Genomic DNA, 17,558 nt, shown 5'->3' with positions numbered 1-17,558 from the left:
CCACAGGTTCCCTAAGCCTCCGAGCCCAAGTCCAACCAGATGTAGTGTGTGTCCAAGATGAATAATCCAGACCAAGACAAACAATAATCCCTCCAAACTCCAAGCCCAAGGAACCTCCACAGGTTCCCTTAGCTCTCCCAAAATCACAGCCAACTCAAAATCAAAAGCAAGACCTAGCATCCGCCCTTTCTCTCTTCCTCCTCCCCCTTTTATGCCTCTCCTCTCTTCTCCCCCTCAACCACCTCGCATTAATGTCATTAACTTCTCCTTCATCCTTATAGTTGACTTCTCTTCTCCCAAGTAAATCTGAGAGTACATTTGGAAATGTGATATGCATATGAAATTGGGAAATTAATGGAAGAGGACCATGTCTTCTCCCAAGTAATTCTGAGAGTACATTTGGGAATGTGAGATGAATATATATATTGGTAATTAGTTGGATAGGACCATGTCTTCTCCCAAGTAAATGTGAGAATACATTTGGGAATATGAGATATGAATATAAAATTGGGTAATTAATTGGAGAGGACCATGTCTTCTCCCAAGTAAATCTGAGAGTACATTTGGGAATGTGAGATGAATATATATATTGGTAATTAGTTGGAGAGGACCATGTCTTCTCCCAAGTAAATGTGAGAGTACATTTGGGAATGTGAGATGAATATTTAAATTGGAATAATGGTAGGAGACTATATCCTATCCAAGATTAATTTTGAGAAGACAAGTTGGAAATATGATTAATAGCAATAATAAATTTTACCTCTGTAAATAAAATTTACAGTTTTCTCAAATGAAGGTATTCACCAATATTTCTCAATATTTTCAGGTAATGTAAACATCAATAAAATTTGCATGATAAGATTAAATGGGGCATTACATACACCCCTCCTTTAGAAAACTTCGCCCCGAAGTTAGAGTGAAAAGATACAATGCGTTCCAAGGCATAACAAAATAGAGAGAGTGGTAGTAGTAAAATTGATAAGTCAGACAATGGATTTACTTTCCCCCAAGAGTCTCCAACTTATCTATATCTTCCTATCCATCATGACCTACTTCCGTTCCCACCCTATTTGTCCTCTACTGCTTTATCCTGTGGCATCGACCATGTACTAACCACTGATAAAACTGACATGGTGGAAGCGTCGACTACATCGACCTAACTTCCCCAATAGGCAACTGGCAATCGTCATCACACGTCTAGGGGAGCATGTCCACCACTACCCTCCCACGATTCCAGGTTTTGGAGGATACACGGTGGGAAATTTCTACATCCCGCCTTACAACTAGGGTCAATGCCCTAATACGAACCACACTACAGAGCTGGTTAGACTTGTCATCGAATATTCCAGTCAGGTCGTCTTGCCACCTGTCATTTGCATTTTACTCATGTCATATGAGTGCATATCAAGTAGATACCAAATGTAATAGAACAATGTACATTATACCTTCCTCATGAGATGTCTCGACTTTTCCTCAATGGAAGAGTAGATCTCGGCTATCATATAGTTCTTTCCCCCTATGAATTAGCTCTCATTCATGCAATTATATAACAACAAGATATATAATCATCATGTTATTAAGTCTAGTATCCACGTGTCAATCTTGCAGTTCATCATAATTTCACTAAGTCATTCATTTAAACAAATCATATCCTCTTGAGCCATATATGAAACAAAATAATTCTAATAAGTCACCCACTAGATAATTCACCACTAAGTGAGTCATACATTTAGGCCATACATCAACCATTTCCTTCATCAATATCAAATCTATAAGTAGTTTCACGTGTCCAACCAAACGCATCAATATTACATAATGTTCATAAATAATAACATGGAACTGCAAAATAGAGCCTTAGTATGGGTAGCTATCTAAGTCAAAATGGGCATCGCAGATGCTCATGTGACAACCTTGTGAAACCCCTCGATAATAATTAGAGTTGAAACAGATTCAACTGTCCACCTGTTGATGCCTCGAAAATAGCTGCATCAACATCGGGGATAACCACCTGGTTCGGACCTTAAAGGCAGCTCCTTTTCTGTTTGGTGTGGTGGCTCTGATTGGATATAATGGGACCAGTTTCCCAATGATTGGTAAATAGGATGGATAAATGACTGATTTTCTGATATCTAATGATAATGGATGAATGATCTAATCTAAAAGTAAAATTATAAATAACTATCCTATCTCGGGAAATTGCTGCTTTTAGTGTAACTTTGGATGGTCTTCATTCACAAACAGGCATATAGATGACTCTTGTTGGTAAGCAAAGATGTTTATTCATATGATAATTACTAAGCCCAAATAGTTGAACAAAGCAATCAAGAAAACATTATTACACTATTCCTCATATATATCATAGACATAGATATAATTGAAAGAATAACATTCCTTAGACATTCAATAGTGAAAACTACAAGGATTGCTGTTAAAACACATACATATATTCAATGATAGCAAAATTTAAACGAATGCTTATTCACATAAAAATGACACAAGAGCATAGATAATAGTACCATATGTTATTTGAGTCACTCCCGATATCAATCGCATTCAAATTCCTTTTTCCAACTTAGAAACACTTCCACAAAAGGCAATAGTGCACATATCATTAAAGCTTTCTTTGTCAAAATTCAGAATACTGGCCCAGTCTTTATAAAAAATAGATCAGAAGCACAATAGTGTGACTTTTTGATTTGAGTTTATACAAAAACTGAGGACCCTTTCCAAATGCATGAAAGGGCCTATAAATACTAATTAAGCTAACTAATTACAAAATAAAAGTGTTATTTAATTGGTACAACTATGCTATGAATATCTCCTCAAAATCAGCTTGTCCTCAGTCGGCAACATGATTCATTGTTTCGAATGATCTCCCTTCGGCTTGAGCTGGCAGATATCTAGCATCGGTTGCAACTCTGGAGGGCGACTTAGGCGAGAATTCAGTTGAGCTGAATATGTGGCATCTTGGATCTCGGGGATCATGCAACTGATGGCATCAGTTAAACATTTGAGTGCGGCCCTCTGACTGTATGGCTTGATTAAGAAAAACCAAAAGGTATCCCAAGTTAAACTTTGGATGCCAGCGATTAGTCTTCCTTTCTTTTCCAATTCCTGATTGCATGTTTGTTCCAAGGCTTTGGCCAATGTCAATTTTCCTGGATTACACTGTGAAATCATATTAGACAGATAAAGAGTGTCATTGACAAATTCAATTAAATTGCTAGTAGATAACCGACATCTTGAGGTTTCTCTTTCTGCCTTCATTAGTTGCGTCTACCATTCTAGGAACAAGATGTCTTTGTGTGACTCTAGAATTTTGGGCAGATCCAAAGCCTGTCCTTCAAGGGAGTCTTTCCAAGCAAGAAAATTGGTTAAGGTCTCATCGGCCTGTTCTAAATCCTGTCTAGCTTCAACTGATTTATCAACTATCAATGTAGTAATTTCACAAAGAGGTTCAGCCAGAGAAATGTTATGACATAGCAGTTTTAGCTGTGTAATCAATGCCTTATTGATTTGTAGAGCTTCTGTTCTGAACTCTGCTACTTGAGGAAGGCTCCTGAACTTTTCTACTTCTTGTGACAGTTGAGTGATTTGCTCATCCTTAGTCTTGCTCATTTGTTCATTCATCGCCTTTAATCTGGTCAATGCTTCGGACAATTCCTTCTATTTCTGCACTGCACTCGAATCTATCCTCTGTTTCTCTTTGAGCAATTTCTCATTTAATTGGCTGTTTGTCTGCCGCTGTGTTGATAGTTGTTGTTCCAATTTTTCTATTTTTTGTTGTGCTTCAGACACCTACGACTGCAATGAATCAATCATTTGATATTTTTCCTTAAGGAGACTGCTCACTTCCGAGGCTTTATCCATGGTGGCTTTTGAATATGCTCCGGCATACTGGGAGAGTTTCATAACATCATCGGAAGGGTTCAATTCCTCCTTCCACACCACATTAGCCATCTCTGTTTGATCTCGAAAAAGGGAAGATTGATCAAGTCTCCTCCTTTTCCTCTGTCTTTTCACCATAGCCCTGTGTTTAGGACTATAAAAGACATCTGATGGTGGTATGTCTTCTATCTGTAAAACAATCTGATTTGATGGGTCTGTGGGAATTATTTCCGCATCTATGCTACTGGGTAGGCCGTTGGTTCCTTCACTTGGAACCATAGTTGTGGTTGTTTCTTGACTGACTGTCACTTGGGGTGTGCTGAATCCTTGAGAAGTCTCGGGATTGTTTATAATAGAGTCAAATTGTTGCCACTCTTGGAGGAGTTTGGGATCAATTTGAGTCTCTAAATCAATAACTTCACTGTCCTGCTTCTTTTCTTTCTCCTGCTCTGTTTCCTTCTCTTTACCTTTTTCTGACTCTTTTCCCTTTTCAGGAATTTTCTCTGTAGCAGGAGGCTCGTCAATACTCTTCTGCCCAGGCTCGCTTGACTTAGTTGTTGGTGTAGTAGCCAATAAATCCAGAGGCAGAGTTTGCAACCTCTGTTCTCTGAGCCTATTGAATTCTACCAGTCCTTCATCATTATATTTCATCCTGGCCAATGTTTTAACCTGAGACAATGATTCTGCTGAAGAAAATAAATCATCAAATTCATCTTTTTCATGGTCAAACTTAGTAAGTTTGGCCTGTTCAAGCACATTATAGGCAACCTTCCGGGGATCGAATTGCCTGTTAGGGATGGTCGCAAGATTGAGCATATTTATTTTTCCTGCCTCCTTCTCAGCATGTTTCCAATCAAGTATGGTATAAACACCACATCTCAAAGGGAATATGGGCCATAGCTGCTTTTTGGAAGTCCTAAGAGTTTTGGACGTTCCAGCGGTTGTGATTTGGTAAGCTAATTCTTGTGCCAACAATTTATCCGGTACATACAATGGGAGGACATGGGGTCTTGTGGCACTACCAAACACCCTTATATATGTGAATTTATCTTCCCCGAACCAATTTCCCACAGTAGTCAAGTCAACTTCTGCCTCCTCGGAAATCCTTGGGGCAGGTTTATCAAAAATGGCATAACAGATAGGCAACATGAAACCATTACAGATTTGATACAAGTGGTATTTATAATGTGCCTTCCATAACATCTGATGATAGATGTGGATTGGCTTAGGGTCCTGTGGTGTCCACCTCCACCCAAGTATCGGGTATTCGGAATTAAAGTAAAGCATATCCATAACATAAGAACTGTAATAGAAGGGGGGAATAGTCTTAGTGGTTTTGTGTGAATTGAATCTAAAATCAAGAATTGCAGAGGCTAACTTATCAGACAATATATTCACCTAATCCATGACATAACTACTAGTTGTCGCTTCCATTAAAGGAACCATTTTGATATCAAATTTTGCTGAATCATGCATTCCCCATATCCTACACATCATTACCCCAGTGTAACAGTAAGGAGATGCTAAGGAATCCACGGAGTACTTACCCGATGATTCATGTTTGTGCTTTCTGGGATTCTGTCTCCACTGTCTAATTGGGGCTGATTCCATCTCATTCTCCTCTGCAAATTTCTTCAGAAAAGCTTTGTTGTATTTATTTTCAGGTTCGGGCAAATGGTACATTTTCCTCAAGTCGTTAAGCTGAAATGAACCGAAAACTCTTCCATCAACTGTGCAAAAGGTCCTATTAGAAATAGGAATTTGTTCAACCACCCATCTGACCACATCAATGTAAGGAAGAATTTTCTCCCGAGCCGCTATCCTGTGTAAAAATGAGTCAGCCAAATCTTTCAGCGAGGTTTTTGATTTGTTAGTTGAGCCTACTATAGCTTCTTCTGACACTTCCTCTGGTTCTTCTACCTCAATCAAATTATAGATGCTTTGCTAGCCGGACCATGTTGTGGTGCTAACCATATTTTAATATGTGTTGTGCACAAGATGGTTTTTGACATACACACACTATGGATGGCTTAATAATATAGCTTACATCGTCGTTAAGGCCAAATATGAGTTGACAATGCTTGGTTTGGTAGGGTGCGCTGGTTTTAATAACCTTTATAATCATTTTGTTTGTGACTATGCCAAAAATATGTGTTTGATGTTTTGAGTGACACATGTTTACAACTATGTTGTCCAAATGACGTTGTATATGTATTAATAGCACACGTGAGGCCCCTAAGTTTCAACAAACATTGTAATAACCTAATTGATTATGCGCCAAAGCCTTTCATGACCATTGAAAAGGTTGGTATGTTTAATATTTTGAAATTCATGCTTATATAATATATAAGTACTATTCATGATCTTATCAATGGATTATATGTTTGAACCCTTTGTTATGCAATGTCTTTGTTCTAAAATATATATTTTTATTGTGAAACATATTTGCTCAAGGAGGTAGGTATCCCTTGACCTTTTATGCCAAATAATGATTGTGAAATTATGATAAAGGTATGCCCATGAGGATCCTATAGTTGTCAACTTCATGGATATATCAATATTGTTGGTATAATTAGAAGTATTTTAACCATGTATGAAATGTAAATACAAGTATATATAAAAATATATGACTCCGTGTAATACCATGTGCTGATATGAAAAAATGAACTAAAAATTGATATTATATAAGCACTTCTTATTTCTGCAAGGGAACCACCTATTGAGGCTTAAAATTTTAGTTAATTTAGGGAAAAGAAATTTAAGTCCTTTTAGGAAGATGAGTCATGAAGAATTTCAATGGCTTGCACAATGTTTAATAAAAGTAGCTCAACATCTCACGACTTCAAAGGTAGTGATGTATGTTACAAGCCAGAACTCAAAATTTCTGGGATGTTTTGGTAAGAAGCTTGGAGTAGTGAGAGAGGGTGGACAAGTTGTCATGTATGGAAAGGAAGCATATGATGCTAGAAAATGGGATCAAGCATCACCTGTTATGCTTTTATGCAGAAAAAGTGATGAGGAAAAGCCAAGTTCAGTAGCATAATCTTCTTGTGTACCAACAGACAACTGCTATGTTCTCTTGCTCATCAATAGATATAGCTAACAAGAAGTTGTGAGTACAAAATTTACAAAATTAGCATACAATCTTATCATAAATGGCCCAAATTCAAGGGAGGAACAACATTGTATTCAATGATAAATAAAAATAAAGAAAAGCAACCAAAGTAAAGAAACAAAGTAATGTAAAAGGAAACATAAAAATAACAACAAGAAGAAATTCAAAAGGAAGAAAAGATGTATATGAAAGATCATAAACAATTATTTTGTCTTTGTCTGTGTAAAGGGAAGGGGATTTGTTCTTCGTTCTTGTCCCATTTAAAGTACAAAAATCATCACATAAACATACATTATGATTTCTTTTTTTGACAAGCATGAGACTAGAAAATCTATCCAAAGTACTCAATAGGAAAGCTAAAAGGAAATAATTCTTTTGGATCTTTCTTGACTATCTTTTCAAGTGGGATATTGATAAGCTCCTTTCTTATCACGTTACCTCCCTCGATTAAAATGTTATTTTAAATAATATAACAATAAAAATGGTGTAGATCCTTATACGACCAGTGTTAGGTCCCTATACTACTAGTCTAACCCCTTATTGTTATTATTGCAAACCCCTTATTGTATTATTGTGCCCATATAGTCCCCATGTTGTTATTATTGTGCCTCATAGAAGCTCACTATTGTTATTGTTATGCCCCTACAATATTCTGTTATGTAGGCTCTGATTTTATTGGGACACCTTAGACTCCTATATATAGAAAGGAGGTCTTGTCATTTATATCATCCAAGAACTGTTCATTTGTTTAATGTAAATGAGGTTTCCCCCTCGAAGAGGCTGATTTTGAAGTCGTTGACCTAAAAATGCTGATTCACATAAAAATGACACAAGAGCATAAATAATAGTACCATATGTTATTTGAGTCACTCCCGATATCAATCGCATTCAAATTCCTTTTTCCAACTTAGAAACACTTCCACAAAAGGCAATAGTGCACATATCATTAAAGCTTTCTTTGTCAAAATTCAGAATACTGGCCGAGTCTTTATAAAAAATAGATCAGAAGCACAATAGTGTGACTTTCTGATTTGAGTTTATACAAAAACTGAGGACCCTTTCCAAATGCATGAAAGGGCCTATAAATACTAATTAAGCTAACTAATTACAAAATAAAAGTGTTATTTAATTGGTACAACTATGCTATGAATATCTCCTCAAAATCAGCTTGTCCTCAGTCGGCAATATGATTCATTGTTTTGAATGATCTCCCTTCGGCTTGAGCTGGTAGATATCTAGCATTGGTTGCAACTCTGGAGGGCAACTTAGGCGAGAATTCAGTTGAGCTGAATATGTGGCATCTTGGATCTCGGGGATCATGCAATTGATGGAATCAGTTAAACATTTGAGTGCGGCCCTCTGACTGTATGGCTTGATTAAGAAAAACCAAAAGGTATCCCAAGTTAAACTTTGGATGCCAGCGATTAGTCTTCCTTTCTTTTCCAATTCCTGATTGCATGTTTGTTCCAAGGCTTTGGCCGATGTCAATTTTCTTGGATTACACTGTGAAATCATATTAGACAGATAAAGAGTGCCATTGACAAATTCAATTAAATTGCTAGTAGATAACCGACATCTTGAGGTTTCTCTTTCTGCCTTCATTATTTGCGTCTACCATTCTAGGAACAAGATGTCTTTGTGTGACTCTAGAATTTTGGGCAGATCCAAAGCCTGTCCTTCAAGGGAGTCTTGCCAAGCAAGAAAATTGGTTAAGGTCTCATCGGCCTATTCTAAATCCTGTCTAGCTTCAACTGATTTATCAACTATCAATGTAGTAATTTCACAAAGAGGTTCAGCCAGAGAAATGTTATGACATAGCAGTTTTAGCTGTGTAATCAATGCCTTATTGATTTGTAGAGCTTTTGTTATGAACTCTGCTACTTGAGGAAGGCTCCTGAACTTTTCTACTTCTTGTGACAGTTGAGTGATTTGCTCATCCTTAGTCTTGCTCATTTCTTCATTCATCGCCTTTAATCTGGTCAATGCTTCGGACAATTCCTTCTATTTCCGCACTGCACTCAAATCTATCCTCTGTTTCTCTTTGAGCAATTGCTCATTTAATTGGCTGTTTGTCTGCCGCTGTGTTGATAGTTGTTGTTCCAATTGTTCTATTTTTTGTTGTGCTTCAGACACCTACGACTGCAATGAATCAATCATTCGATATTTTTCCTTAAGGAGACTGCTCACTTCCGAGGCTTTATCCATGGTCGCTGCTGAATATGCTCCGGCATACTGGGAGAGTTTCATAACATCATCGGAAGGGTTCAATTCCTCCTTCCACACCACATTAGCCATCTCTGTTTGATCTCGCAAAAGGGAAGATTGATCAAGTCTCCTCCTTTTCCTCTGTCTTTTCACCACAGCCCTGTGTTTAGGACTGTAAAAGACATCTGATGGTGGTATGTCTTCTATCTGTAAAACAATCTGATCTGATGGGTCTGTGGGAATTATTTCCGCATCTATGCTACTGGGTAGGCCGTTGGTTCCTTCACTTGGAACCGTAGTTGTGGTTGTTTCTTGACTGACTGTCACTTGGGGTGTGCCGAATCCTTGAGAAGTCTCGGGATTGTTTATAATAGAGTCAAATTGTTGCCACTCTTGGAGGAGTTTGGGATCAATTTGAGTCTCTAAATCAATAACTTCATTGTCCTGCTTCTTTTCTTTCTCCTGCTCTATTTCCTTCTCTTTACCTTTTTCTGACTCTTTTCCCTTTTCGGGAATTTTCTCTGTAGCAGGAGGCTCGTCAATACTCTTCTACCCAGGCTCGCTTGACTTAGTTGTTGGTGTAGTAGCCAATAAATCCAGAGGCAGAGTTTGCAACCTCTGTTCTCTGAGCCTATTGAATTCTACCAGTCCTTCATCATTATATTTCATCCTGGCCAATGTTTTAACCTGAGACAATGATTCTGCTGAAGAAAATAAATCATCAAATTCATCTTTTTCATGGTCAAACTTAGTAAGTTTGGCCTGTTCAAGCACATCATAGGCAACCTTCCGGGGATCGAATTGCCTGTTAGGGATGGTTGCAAGATTGAGCATATTTATTTTCCTGCCTCCTTCTCAGCATGTTTCCATTCAAGTATGGTATAAACACTACATCTCAAAGGGAATATGGGCCATAGCTGCTTTTTGGAAGTCCTAAGAGTTTTGGATGTTCCAGCGGTTGTGATTTGGTAAGCTAATTCTTGTGCCAACAATTTATCTGGTACATACAATGGGAGGACATGGGGTCTTGTGGCGCTACCAAACACCCTTATATATGTGAATTTATCTTCCCCGAACCAATTTACCACAGCAGTCAAGTCAACTTCTGCCTCCTCGGAAATCCTTGGGGCAGGTTTATCAAAAATGGCATAACAGATAGGCAACATGAAACCATTACAGATTTGATACAAGTGGTCTTTATAATGTGCCTTCCATAACATCTGATGATAGATGTGGATTGGCTTAGGGTCCTGTGGTGTCCACCTCCACCCAAGTATCAGGTATTCGGAATTAAAGCAAAGCATATCCATAACATAAGCACTGTAATAGAAGGGGGGAATAGTCCTAGTGGTTTTGTGTGAATTGAATCTAAAATCAAGAATTGCAGAGGCTAACTTATCAGACAATATATTCGCCCAATCCATGACATAACTACTAGTTGTTGCTTCCATTAAAGGAACCATTTTGATATCAAATTTTGTTGAATCATGCATTCCCCATATCCTACACATCATTGCCCCAGTGTAACAGTAAGGAGATGCTAAGGAATCCACGGAGTACTTACCCGATGATTCATGTTTGTGCTTTGTGGGATTCTGTCTCCACTGTCTAATTGGGGCTAATTCCATCTCATTCTCCTCTGCGAATTTCTTCAGAAAAGCTTTGTTGTATTTCTTTTCAGGTTCGGGAAAATGGTACATTTTCCTCAAGTCGTTAGGCTGAAATGAACCGAAAACTCTTCCATAAACTTTGCAAAAGGTCCTATTAGAAATAGGAATTTGTTCGACCACCCATCTGACCACATCAGTGTAAGGAAGAATTTTCTCCCGAGCCGCTATCCTGTGTAAAAATGAGTCAGCCAAATCTTTCAGCGAGGCTTCTGATTTGTTAGTTGAGCCTACCGTAGCTTCTTCTGACACTTCCTCTGGTTCTTCTGCCTCAATCAAATTATAGATGCTTTGCTAGCTTGTATTTCCAAGGCTGAGACATGTAGTGTCCGAAATTAGGCCCTTTTTGCTTGGTCCTGGGTCACTAGTGGGCTGGATTGTTACTGCAGGGGCTGCGGCCGCAACGGATCTCTTAGATTTCTTTCCCATTTGCATTAAACTTGATACTTCGATGAAATTCTGCACAAGGAAGGAAACTAGTGTGATACAGAGAAATAGATAACATGAGCCAATATGAAAGAGTTATATCTATTAGCGAGTAAACAAAGATCATGGTGAAATTGCCGCAGATAGAATCTAAGTGGAAAATCTCGGCATAACTGCTTCATTAATGGGCTGCTTCACCTGTCAATCATGATAAGGGAGCTTTTAAATATCCATCATAATGTCTATATGGTGAATAATTGATTCAAGCGTGGCTTAGATTTTTGGCTGCTAATCGCATTTGATGATTGGTGACGTGAAAGGGAGGGTTTTCATAATAGTCCAAAATATCGTTCAATCACAAAAGGTGATATAATGCATGCCAATCTTTAATATGCTTAGAAACACGTGCCCTGATTTAATGCATCGCAATCGGGACAGGGCTCGAGTCACTTTATTTACGCTATTGCGAAATCGCCGATCGCCGATGGCGATACGCCTTATCGCATCGGGGGATTTGAAGGTGTCACAGTTAATGAATTTATTACCACAGCCGATTGCCGATAGCGATACCTTTTATCACATCGGAGGAATGGGGGATACCTTATAAATGATGCGGTTTGCCTTCCCCCGATATCCGATAGCGATTTCCCTTTTCGGATCGGAGTAATTCAATGGGCCTTTATTTATGTTTCTCTTATTATTGCGATATGCGATCTTGCGATCGCTTTATCGTAATAATAAAAAGCTTTATGATTTGTTTAAAAGACCTATTTTATCATTATTTGAAAGGGATATCATATTTCAGTCGGACCTTTTGATGAGGGTTTTTTCTAACAATAAGTTAATACCAATTTATTCACACATCTATGTTTAAAAGGGACCCATTTCATATTATGATTTTAAAAGAAAAAATTTAAGAAATGGGGGGTTGTTGTACAGCAGAACACCACCATGGAAAATAGCATTTGAACCCAGATATGCTATAAGGTGGTACCAAAACCAAAATAATGGCAAGCAACGGATTAGCGCACCATCAATTCCACTAGAAGGCGCTAGTATAAGTTTCATGCATATAATTTCTTTAATACTTCAGTGAATATAAAAGTCCCACTCTTTGACATATTTCCTGCACATCATTGTTAATTCAGAATGAACACATGAACAAGCCATTACAAGATATGTGTTGTATTATTTTCTAAAAGTAAAATATCGTATCATGTCTTGTAATGATACGAGTATGAATTGTGATTTATTATACTTGAAAGGCATAATATCATTATATTGAGTCTCTATAGGTTCCTATGCCTATTAGGTGGGTCAAATTAGGATTTAATATATTATTTAAATACTACCATAGTCTTGATTGACAAGACTGGTCTAATGGATGACAAATGTCCATAATGTATGAGATTGGAAACATTTAAACACATTCATTGGTAGCACCCCTTTGCGAAGAGTTGATGGACAATTGTTCATGACAACTTCAGGTCACTACTCAGGGAGGCCATTCACTGTCACGTTGATTTTCTTAATGAATGTGGATCTCTTTTTTTGAGCCTTTATTGCATTTTTTTTTTTTGTATTGCATTTGGGCCACGATAGTAGATTCTCCCTTTGAAGGTATTTTTAGGGTTTGTAGAGTTCTTTCAAATATTGGTTATTACTGAGGTCTCTACCAAAGGTAGGGCTAAGGTATTCAATATTACTCTATTGGGGCTCATTCTACTGCGCAGAGGACAACTGTGAAGGTTATTTTACTTGGCTTGAAGCCAACACGTAGTATTTGGCTAAAGAACTTCAATGCCTCTTCGACAAGTCCATTATGGGAGCATCCCCCAACTATTCCATTTCATGAGGATTCATCCCTTTTAGGCATGTTGTCAAATAGTTGCAGAACATTATTTATTATCCCACAGTTTGCATACAAAGTAATGAGGGAATTCCATATAGAGTTATATGAGCAGAATATTGTTTTGATGATTCATGTGTTCACAAGTGCACAAGAATAAGTCTCAATGCAATTGACATTTCCATTGCCATCGCCTGCCTGTGCCCTCATGACAAGGCATGCCCTTTGTTGATTCTCATGACAACAGACATCATTTGAATAATAGTTTTGCATGTGAAGATATTTCATGTGATATGGGAATGAGACAATACATTCCATTTGAGATGCACCGCTAGCCATGTGAGTAGTTGAGTTTCTAAAGCGTTGTGCGTGTGTTCTCACATGAATCTAAAGAAATTTGTTGCATGTTCTCGTCTGGGGCTCTTGAGAGATCTATACTATTTTTTTTATTGTGAAGAATATTTTTTTTTTTGCAGCATTTCATAATAAATGCTTTATTTTATGTCTAAAATAATGTTGTTTCAACTTTCGGTCCCCAAGGCACTTGTTTTATTGGTTACTATTTATGAATTATAGTCATTAATGACATTATTTTCTGAAATTGATGTGGATCCTCATGTTGCTGAAAAGATTAAGAATGATGACTATGATGATGAAAAACAATGTATAGTAGAAAGACCCCATAAAATACAGCAATCAGGTCACCAGAGTAACCTGTGAATGAACAAAAACCCTTGAGGCAAGCAAGAAACAACCAAAGAGGGAGGGATTGAAAGGGAATGTACAAATTCAGGTTACCAGGAATTGCCAGAGCCATAAGATGGGTGGCTCAAGTTATATAGTTACCAGTTCTGTTCCTTGGAGACCTCCAGTAAGTCTCGAATGTAAAATATTTTGAGACAATGAACAACAACAGACAGATTTGAACAAGAATCAGACCAAGCCCATCTCCTTGTCTCACCAAAATGTAAGAAAACTAGGATGTATAAGATAAATTGAAGATAAATTTGTGGATAATTCACTGTTGATGCAACATGCCATGCCTTTTGGATCTTATGTAACAAATAATTTTCATAAATTTGAGAATTACTATTTTGGACAACATTTTTCCAAAAATATAACGAGGCAAAATATTTTTGTACTTGCTAGCTATTGTTCGATGGAACTTGTAGCAAGACAATCTACTTTGCTTATTTCAAGGTTTTGTAAGATAGCAACATGTTTGTAAACTTGAATTTCTGTATTTGTATAGCAGAAATCAAACTATCGAGGTGATGTTAAGGTGAAGTTTGAAACAACAAGATAAGGCTTCATGAAGGATATCAACAAGTGGAAAATGGTTTGTCATCTGTTGTTGCATTGCATCTTTTATTCAATTTGTTCTGCAATAGTGTTAAATTTATGAAGTGGATTTAGTTCAATAACTTGTTAAGTAATGGTGTAGCGATGCTTTTTGCAGTTAAGAAGTAGCTCACAGTTCAAGTAATGTAATTGCAAGACGTACCCAAACAGGGCTCTAAACATGTAGAAATGTTTGCATTATGTTAAACTCCTTTTCTTTTTAATTTTGAAGGCATTTAGAAGGGATATTTCTAATTAATTAAACTTATATTAGTAGGTGGGGTCCCCAATTATGTCCATGAAACATTTCCATTAACCTTGTAACTCCCATGTAATAAAACACATATAAATATGACATCAATGAGAATACCTTCACCAAAATAATCATCACATATATGAAGCAAACCAATGTCCATAAACATGTGGCTAGCATGTGGAACCACCCTTGTATCTCCCATCAATCCTAATGTTATCAAACTATGTACCATATCCAAAAAATAATGTCCTCCCAAAACAGGATAATGTCGTGATTTGAAATATGTGCAGGTAAAATAAAGTAAAAACACATCATGCCTAAGGAATAACTCATGTTAGCTCAGAAGGCCTGCTAGGGCCAACCATGTGGAATGGTATTTTCTCCTCCTCCTTTTTATCCCTATGCCTCCAAATGCATGCCTTGGAAGGAGATTTCTCTCCTCCCTCCTTTAGTTGTGGGAATGTAAAAATATGTATGTGATGAGGTGGCCTTGGAGAAAGAATGTACTAGTATAACTGACATATGAAACTTTCTTAATGACATATTTGCAGGGAAATCAAGGGGCTGTTGAGCATGAAAAGATGTGGTGTGAGATAATGCAAAGGGTATATAAGGAGGAATGATCATAGGGTGGAATGAGTGATAAGAAATAGTAGGTCAGTGTGCAAAGTCAGATCTGGGCTTGAGAGGGTTGGTATCCCAACCATCATTTTGTACTGGCTGTTGTTGGGATGCATGTGCTTCTTGAATTTCCATTATGCTAGGAAACAAAAGGGGTATATTCTATGAAGTATGTTGGGTAGGAGGAGTGGGAGGAGGACCTTTGAGGTATAAGTGACTTGTCTAGGTAACCTAATTAAACTCCTCAGAGTCTGCAACAAAGTGAATATAAAATTTGATCCTTTTGTTCATGTTTTCCCTCCATGACACATTGGTTCTTCTATCTTGCACCCTTTTGTTACCCAAGAACCTATGCTAATGAAACTCATGGTGTACTATAAATCAAGAAAATATGTCATGCAACTATTAATTTCCTAAGTATGAAAATACATAATCAACAAAACAAAACACTGCTTAAAAGTATGTTTCACATAAATGTTGAAGTATTTTGCATTCACATAAGGAAATATATATATAAAATGGGGAATTATTTTTCATGCATTCAAATAGTACAAGTGTTATGAAAACATGTATATTGGTATAATGAAGATGATAGGAGAAATGCAATATTTTTTGCTCATATAAATTGTTTATTAAAACATCGTGAAACTATATGCAAAGAGCAATATGTATAGTGTTATAGTGTGCTAATAAAGGCAATCAGTTCTGAGATGTTCCCCATCACAAATCAAAGCATGGCTAGTGTATATATAAAGCATAACACGTAGCATATATATATTTTACATTATGTAGTGGAAAGCATATATATATTTTACATTATGTAGTGGAAAGCACATGAAATATGTTTAGTTGAGTAAAGGTCAAGACAATATCATGAGTTTTTCCCTTTGCTTCACAGTGATGGCCACGAGTGTCAATATGGATGAGCACTTGTATACGTAAATGGGAAAATATAATGAACAAATATAAGACTTAAAAGAGCAACTTGTTAGAGAATAATCTTTTAATCAGGTAGATTTGGTCATTAGAGAGAGAGATGAGGGCTGAGTTTTTACCTTTTCCTATCCAAACTAGTTTTTAAGATATAGATAACTTTGTAAATCACCCAACACTTAATTTTGAGTGTGTTCTTGAAAACAATTGAGGGTGGGGGACACTCTTTCAACATGATGGAGCGTGAATATTCCTATTGTGCACATATGTCATTTTTTTGGCTTCTTTGGGCGATGATTTTTGAAATTAACATAATACATGACCAGCCAAATGAAGGTGGAAATAAGCTGGCATCAACCAATAATACATGAGTCATATAAAACAGACTATAGACTGCCAAAAAAAAAGGCTTTTTATGCTTGCCTAATGAATAACCAAGATGATGTGGCACAATTCTAAATGCATAACTTGAAAGGGAAGAGCATGAAATTCTGTTAGGAAGTAGATAGAGTTCTATGTTACTCAAATTATTTTTCTTTATTGTGGTTTGGGCTTGCCATGTAAGCTAAAAAAAAAAAAAGCATAATGCAACAAATTCTTTTAACACTTTGAAAGATGGGCCACCTATGTATTGTGTGATGGCCATGAATATGGGAACCAACGATTGCACAGTGGGTTTTTCTTGATTCTCTCACCGCGGCCAGAGATCTATATACCATACGTGAACCGTAAAATGAAACCAATTTGAAATTTGTAACAAAGGGTTATGGAGTGAATTAACAAAGATGTAAGTATAGGTCATGATGGTAAGCAGAATTTTATGGAACATATTGAATACGTTTTTGCATCAAATGCAAAAAGAAGTTATAAGCCCACTGTGATGTGACCAAAATACGGGTCCGGGTGAGTATTTTGTTATAAGTCTCGGCCTTCAATAATCCATGGCAGAGGGGCTTAGCATAATGCTTGTGCACATAGGAAAAATGTGGACTGAGGGAAAGGTTAGGTCTAAAAAAGGCTAGGGGTTGAAATTACATGCAGTGGTAGACAGTATGTAGGGTGAATGCTTCTTCAGAACACATAGGTCAAGCTGCCGAGATAATGGGGAGTGGTCTCATCATTTCTATAAGCCATGGTTAGGGGTTTCACCAAACATATAAATAAAACAAAAGCACACAAACAATTGAAACAGATTTACATGGAGGGTAGCGTTTGGTTGAGAATGAACTGGTGGTCGGTCATGGTATGAGAATGCAA

The sequence above is a fragment of the Pinus tabuliformis genome, chromosome X (genome assembly GCF_031772625.1).
Source record: "Pinus tabuliformis cultivar Carrire ecotype Pingquan chromosome X, CPIR1, whole genome shotgun sequence".
Classification (NCBI taxonomy): Eukaryota; Viridiplantae; Streptophyta; class Pinopsida; order Pinales; family Pinaceae; genus Pinus; species Pinus tabuliformis.
This window is presented reverse-complemented; position numbering follows the sequence as displayed.